The following is an 8,490-nucleotide window of genomic DNA, read 5'->3' on the forward strand; positions in this document are numbered from 1 at the left end:
GTAAAGCATAGACATCAACAGAGAAGACTTGTAACATACCGGTCAACACATCGAGAGAAGTCTCTTGTTCACCCCTAGAGCGAATTGCATAAAAGCGATTCTTCTTGGGAATATCCACACAAGATTAACTAGATTGAGCTTTCCCGCTACCTTTGTCTTGACCCTTTATATTAGGGTTATCCCTAACCTTGTGGCTACTCTTGCCACACCCAAAGCAATTGTATATCAAACAAGGCAATCACCATAATGCTTCTTTCAAGATTTTCTACAAGTTGGTTTCTTGCTAGGTGAGCTAGTAACTTTTACCTTTTCAAACTTTGGGTTAGACACCATATTATCAAGAGACTTGGGAATGAACTTGGTTAGAAAACATTTTCTTTAATCTACGTTGTTGACAACAAATTCTGACCTCCCCGATATATATTAATTCATGAAATTCATAATTCCCGAACGATTCAGAATAATTAGTTTTATGAAAATCAAATACTTTTCAAAATCATTTTATTGATCTTATTCATAAATATTTGAAAATCGTGTCAAAAAGATTTTCTATTAATTCAAATTTCCAAATAAATTAGTTCAACTTAAATTATTTATATCTTTGCATTATCCGATTTAGTAAGTTCACTATTTCATTCCATCGAAATCATGAAACTTATTAACTAATATGAATCAATTCGTCTCATTTAAATTTCATCAAATTGACCAATTTACAATTCCATTCGGCTAATTTGATAGTCCATTTTACCCTTTTAATATACCAAAACCTTGACTTATCCGCAGAACCGCACTCTTTGTATTGTTCAACCTGATCAATTTTTTTCTGTTTCGCCCCATTCCTTCAATTCCCTTCCTAAAATCAACCAACTCGTACAATTAATTTTTCATCCCAACTCCTTTCTAATCTCTCAGGCCCAATCCCCTATCCCATCTCAATTCTGCAGGCCTAACTTACTAATACCCAACCCACTTTTCCCTATACAGATTCTCTTTTTGCCCCGACCCGTTTCTCTGTCGTTCAAAAAAGATGAGAGCAGTAGTTGTACAACAGAGAAGCTTCATCACAGAGCGTGTAGCATCACGTGATTCCAAGCAGTTGCGACGTCCATTGAACCAGACAACGCAAAAATGCGTGAGCAACGACACTCTTTCCTCCAATGTCTCCTTGAGAAGAAAATCCTGTAGTTTCGTCCTTGTGCAACCGAAGGTCAAGGCACGTTGCATTCAAGGACAGTTGAGACGATCCAAGTGAACCACATCGCTGTCCTTATTCGAATTTTAATAGATTGGGAGTCCTTTTTGTCCTGGTAGTAGCTGTTTTTCGCCCTTTGAAGAATTTTGAATTTGAGTAATGATTTTGAATTCCCGTTATGCCCTTCCCCCCCCCCCCCCCCCCAATAAAAACACGAAACCCTAATACCCCTCCTATAAATATTCCTGTTCTTGACAGATTTGGGGGTTGGAAATTTTTAAGAGAAGATAGAAAGACAGAGTTATGGATAATTAGGAGAGGAAAATTTTTGAAAAGAAGAAACATTTAAACATGGGAAATGATGGGTTTTTTATCATCTTTTTCCCTTGATTCTTTTGGGGTGGTAATCGTAGGGGATTTAGCGACAACTTCTAAGTCAAAATTCATTATGGGTTCGGTATAACGGGAAGTTTCTTGATACGAATACAGAGCCTCAACAAGTTAATGGCAGTAAGTTTAAGACTGAATCGAGAATATTTTGAAGTCTTTCTGGACCTCCTCTTTCCGTTTGTTTGGGTTCGTGTCTGTGCTCGCCTGATTGAAAGATCGTCACCCTCAAACTCGTAGTCTTATTTTACTACACTGGAAAAGGTAAACTTATTCTCAACTTCTCACTCTTAAACAATTTTTTTAGTGTTTGATCATGTGTTTGGTATGAACTAAAAATGTATGTGTGTATTGCTTCTTGTCTTTAAAAAATGCTTTCGTTCTTGTTTAGTTTGAGATTTCTCTATGTGGAAAGGTTGTTTGGTTTATTGAATCAGCACCTGGGTTGTTTAAATTATATATAAACTTTTTCTAGATAGTTAAAGGCTGAATACTCTACTAATATTTGAACTTAATTTGTTTTTATTTCCGTGCTTTGGCTTTGTTTCTGTTGTTTCTTTGCTCATTGGGTTTAATGTTGATTAGGGAGATGGAACTTTGATTATGTTTTTTTGGTTTTTCAACGGGTGGTAGAGTCTTAAAATACTCTAATATGAAGCTCGTATGATGTTATCCATGGCTTATTGAGGTGGTAGCTCAATTTGCCTATAAGCCTCAGAAAGTAATGTGCTGTGGAGCATGTTAATGGTCATTATATATGCCTAAACTTAATGTCATTTGTTTTCTTGAACTATTCCACGTGTTATTATCTTGTAATCTTTTCTGAGTTATTTTCTTGAGAATATTGCTTGGGCTTGTATTATGAAGTTTCTATTTGATCCTTTTATTCGTCTTAAATTATTGGTATTTTAATACCTTTCCCCCTCTCTACATGCTAAAATTTTCTGAAAATCTGACTTATTAAGTTGATTGAAACAATTTGATTAATTTGTCCCGTTAGTCTCGATTCCAGTCATGTTTTTTATAGATGAAATGATTGTTTAAAGCATTAGTATCACTGATTCCCAATTTTGTTGTGTATGTCATAAACAATGTATAAACGAAATGATACAATATATAAGTTTGCTTTCTCTTTTCCTTTGAAGCTACCATTTTGTTTGCCATATTGTGGAGTTGATAAATAAAAAGAGCAATATAGATGATAGTGCATTCTGTGATTTTAAAGTCGTCGCACTGATTGATTAAATACTATTATTTTATTTCTTTTCGTAGCATGTGATACTATCCGAGTTCAGTATGAACCTTCATTTTCCCTTTGCATCTAGCTTGAGAGACTTTGAGGCTCGAATCCCTTATTATTTAAAGTCCAAAACAAAAGGAAGGATCCAAAGTTGAAAGAGTTGAAGATATTTGAAGACGTTGGATTAGACAACCTTTCTTTTTTATTCTCTTTTCTTTTTTATTATTTTTAATGGGCCTAAAACCTTGTCGTCCTTCATTTTCCCTTTCATTTATTATTATTATTTTTAGTCTAGGACAAGTCCGAAAGAATATGGGTTGAAACCCAAAAAGTCAAATGAGTTAAAACTCAAAGACAGGTGGGTCTAGCTACCGTTCAAGGCGAACAGAAAACTCGGATTTGGACCCAAATCTCTCTCCTCTCTATCTTTACTTGCTTGTTATTGCTTATCTATTTTTCTTTTCTTTAGTTTTAAAGGTTAGGAAAATTCAATTCCCCACTAAAAGCCACTATGGTTTAACAACTCAATCAAATCATATAAATGATTTAAGAGTTTTACATATTAAAATTAACATTAGATAAATAATTTTTCACTTTAAAAACAATCTTAAAAGATTCGGCACTTCATTTTTAAACAACTTTAAGTAATGTTTTATCAGACTTTTAAGTTTAGCCAAATAAATTAGTTGTCGAATAACCATGTTAAGCGGACGTCTTGGGTGCTTCAAAAACCTTCAAAAGAAATTAATAGGAATCACCGAGTCCCTCGGATTTTTTTAAACAATTTTTCTACTAAGTCTTTGGAAACCTTAGTTTTTATGATTTTTTCTAAAAAAAATTAAGTGACGATTCTAAAAAAGTCAAAAAACAAACTCACAAAAATATTTTTTTGATGTAAACTTAGGTTTGTCATTAATTTCCAACCTCCTTTTGAAGTACCACTAACATAAGACTTAACCCTCTTGGCTTCTCTATTCTTTTTTCTTAACCTAGTTTCTTCAACTTGCTGAGCATGAACCATGAGAGGAGAGATATTCTTATTATCATGAAGCATAGACGAACGACATTCTTCCACCAAGTCATCAGACATTCCTATAAGAAAATGACTCATCTCATCCATGGGACTTGAAACCAAAGAGAAAGCATACTTGAACAACTTAGTAAACTTCAAAGAGTAGTCAAGTACACTCATACCTCCTAGACGAAGGTTTATGAATTCTTCCGCCTTAGCTTCCCTCTTCTCTCTAGGAAAGAGTCTATCAAGGAAAACCCTCTTAAAGATAACCATGTAACTGGACCACCTCTTAGTGCCTTATTGTCTCTCCATTAAACATACCAAGTTTGAGGCACATCTTTGAGTTAATAAGACACCAACTTTGCCTTCTCAATTGTGGTAACACCCACAACATAGAGAATCTTATGGACCTCATCGAGTAAATTTTGAGGGTCCTCATCTTACCTCGACCAAAAGAACATAGGTGGACTCATTATAGTAAAGTCTCTCAACCGAGAAGCCATAGTGTTAGCATTATGAGTCACTCGAGGTCTAACCCTCCTATTCACTTGTGCCATCATGGCTTGGACTTGAGAAATGACGGAATTAGCTTGAGAGGTCATGGCTTGGGCGAAATTGAGAAATATTACCCTTATCTCTCCACCGGTCATTAGTGGAGGAAAATCCGGAACATGATCACCCATTGCAACTTCTTCAAGTTAAGGCACTTGGTTGTCTTTTAAAGGCACTTAATTTTATTGATCTCCCATAGTAGACATTTCTTCCTCGACCCTTCTATCCACTGCTCTTCGAGTATTCATACCTATAACCACAATAAAAGGTATAGGTTAAAGCACATAACAAGACTCTAGAGGCACAACATAGGAAAATAGGAATATGAAAGTTTCTAAGCATCACATAATCTCTCATTCATATGTGTGGCGCGCTTCACAATTATGAATTAGAATTCTACATACACGTGGTTTAATGAGACATCATTTCTAGGTATATTTAACCGCTTGATCTTATACTATGTTTGTTACATCCGAGAAGTACCCCCTAGATGTAATCGGTGTCGTCTTCCTCGCAGAGGAATAAGACTAGCCTATTAGCATTAGTCATTACATTCATCAGTTAAAAACAAAGAAAATTTAAAAAAATTCATCTACACTATTTCATGAGGTTTACTTAGACATCTCAATTACACATAATATATACATAGACCCTTGTTATATAAGATTACATGGTCTTCTACTTTTATGGCTATATATATACTGTAAGTAACATAGTGTTGAAAGGGATTTCTAATATTAATCATCTAAACATAGCCGAATCAACATGGGCATAAGACCTTAAACAATGTAGAAATGCCACTTTGAACTTACAATGATATCTTACAACAACATGAATGAAATGATTATCTTTATACTATAATAAAGAACCATAGCTAAAGTAATATCAAGGCATCATCCTCGAACATGAGGATATACCTACAATTGGAGAATTATTCCAAGCCTTCCTTCAAAATGGTCACGAACCTTTTGACGTCCCAAACCTAAAATGTTGAGGAAAAAGAGAAAAATGGGTTTAGCACATCATTTGTACTAAGTATAGGATCATATGCACATGCAACATATAAATCTTGCAAAAAAAGGGCATCAATTCAAAATAATGCAAGAATACTTTGGAAGTACCTTATGCACATTCAAAACTCAATACAAGTCAATAAACACATACCACTTAACTCGGGACCATGCATATAACAAGACCAACAATACAAGGTCTAGTCAAGTCAACATGCATATCAACAAAATTGCGAACATAATAAAGAAAACTCTATCATAAAGTTATAATACTACCAAGCACGCATAAGAGTTCATAACATCATAACCTAAGAAATACCATCACTCATACACCATCATAAGTCCACCAGTGCAATGATTAAGTATGGCCTCATAACCTCACTCAAGCAAGTAAACCCAACAAGAACTATACGAAATGTACAAAATTACATACTATATAATTAAGAGTAGACATCATCTTACTTTAGCAATAGATACAAAACACATGTTTATAAGTGAAACCAATATCACCTAGTGTCATCAACATGTAAGATGAACGTATAGATATCATTTACATTTATAATCATATAAGAACATAATAACATCCTTCTAGAACTTCCCTCAAGGCTTTCTAGTGCAAAGTATAGATAGAGTCTCATACCCCAACCTAGACTAACTCGAACCCCATAGGTCATCCTAGTTAGAGTTCACTTTGTTACTTCGTTTTAACTTTTGGGAACATCTTCCATTAACCAACATAGACCACATGAGCTAATGTGGAATCCAGTCATGAAACTATTCACCGAAAAAGGTGGACTACTTGCCAAGGTAGTACCAAAACATGAGCATAGCATCTATATGGATCAACTAGCTAGTATTCCTGTGGTGGCGAAATTGTTCAAGAACTAGGAGATGTAGTTGGGACCGTCTTTATGCTACATGCATTATCGTCTTCAATCTCATGAGTGCAATAGTGAACCTACCTTCCCCATATCAGAAGGGACACTCCTCACTACTAGTTCACTCGGTTCTAAGATAGAATCTCTTTTGAAATGTCTTTCATTAATAATAATAACTTAATTTAGGTCATAGAGGTAAACGCCATATATATTCATAGACATAGCTTAATAGGAATTTCACAAATATGTAGTTATAAATAAAATTCACAAATCTGAGGTTTGCACATTTACATGATCATATCATAATAAGGCACATAGTCAAATTCATAACCAACCCTATATCATCAAATCTTAGCAAACAACTCAGAATCCATAAATCAAGACATTTTAATTCAATATGATACCAAAATTGATCAATATAATCATGAGTTTTACATCAATATAACTTCATCACTAAACACAACAAATCATAATTGAAGTAAAGGTTTCATATCACAAGACTTACCCCTATCTCCTTCACAAGCCATCATCCAATGTTTTATAATCAACCATCCAATCAACCAAATAATGGGTGTAATACTATACCACAATAGTAATTAACAGAATAATGAAGTCAACAGAATTACTAAACATCAATTAATCACTAATTCATAAACTAGGGTTAGGGACTTGGGGTCATATTCAAGATTTAATCTACAAAACTAGGTTAACTCACTAAGAACTAGAATAATTAAATCATAAAAAATCATAATCTAAACATAATAATAAAAATAAACCATATAAAATACAATTTAGAAGATCCAATTTGTAATAGAAAAAAACTCACTCGAAACTCATCTTTTTGAAAACAATTTTTGAAGAACCCTTTGGAAAAAGGAATCCCAAATCTTAAAGGATCTCATACCTTTTTAATTTATGAATATTTATGGATGGAACTTTACTTCTTGATTCCCTAGAACCCACCTTGACCTTGGTCTTGTTTGGAGTTTATTTGGGAGACAGAAAGTAGAGAGAAGGAAGAGCTATTGTGTTTTTGGGAATTATGAGAGTTGGGTTAATTTAATTAGGATTGTATCTTTATGTATGTCATTAAATAAATTATTTAACCTAACATAACCCATAATTAATTAACTAACCACATAATTAATTATTTGAACTAATTGAGAATTTGGCAGCCAACAGTGACCCAGACTTACAAGACCCCGACCACATAATCAAGGGACGACTATGACGTTCAACGACTAGTCACCTATGTGCATCGTTTTTGTTTGATATGCTTATAAGCGTATCATGATATGATGATGTGCTTATATGAGTTATAATAATATTTATAGGCATTGTGTCAAGTTTAATGAAATGTTGAGGTCAAACGTCTATGAACGTCCATGATGTTTGAAATATTTTCGATGAAATTACCATGTGTATTTTAGTATGTTTCATCCGAGTTTTATGTGTTTTTTTTGGATAAAAATTAATATTAGAGGTCCTAAACTCGTATATGAGCATATTATAGTTGAAAACTAGCAAACAAAAGTCCCAAAGTTCCAACAAAGGTTCCTTGAGGAAGGACCCATCTTGGTGGCGAAAATGGCCAAAAGCAGACCTACCTACGGATGGTAATCGACGACCAGTAGCTTTGTCGAAGCCCCATGGGTTGAGGGATTTGTTCAATACATTGGAGTTTGAGGTTTGACTTACAATGACCAGCACTTGTCCCAAATCAGGGACCAGTAGGACGGTCCATTTGTTGGGAGACGACCCATCGATAGCCAAGCGCAGGTGATGCCTGCAACCTCTGCAGTTCACTATTAAATTCAACTATGAATTCGTAAGATTTTGGGCCTTTTTTAAGAGTATTATTGATATTTTAATAGGGTTTATAAGTACTAATTACTTAGATGAATTATTATTATTTCAAAATGAAAATCCAAATTCACTAAGAAATTTTTTAGAACTCCATCGAAGCCAAAACTCAAGAAAGAGGTTGGATTGAAGATTTTATTGGTGATTATCCATAAATTTAGTGGTTTATATTCATTGAGGTTTGGTTCTTCGTCCTTGAAACCCTTTTCATCAAGGATCCATACTTCAAATTTATTTCTAAAGTATTCTAAAGACAAACTAGTCAAATTTTGATATCTATCCATTTGTTCTTGCATTAAACATTTTGAATCATTGTATATTGATTGAATTGATGTTAATTATATTATATTAAC

General features: G+C 34.0%; 1 long non-coding RNA gene across 1 annotated transcript; it reads left to right on the forward strand.

The window, feature by feature from the left end:
• The first annotated feature begins 731 nt into the window (after positions 1-731).
• Positions 732-3,229, forward strand: LOC101267823 (uncharacterized). The gene is made up of 2 exons (XR_182932.5): positions 732-1,843; positions 2,852-3,229. It is a non-coding gene; the product is annotated as an uncharacterized lncRNA (long non-coding RNA).
• The last annotated feature ends 5,261 nt before the right edge of the window (positions 3,230-8,490 follow it).

Source organism: Solanum lycopersicum, chromosome 7, assembly GCF_036512215.1.
Source record: "Solanum lycopersicum chromosome 7, SLM_r2.1".
Taxonomy (NCBI): domain Eukaryota; kingdom Viridiplantae; phylum Streptophyta; class Magnoliopsida; order Solanales; family Solanaceae; genus Solanum; species Solanum lycopersicum.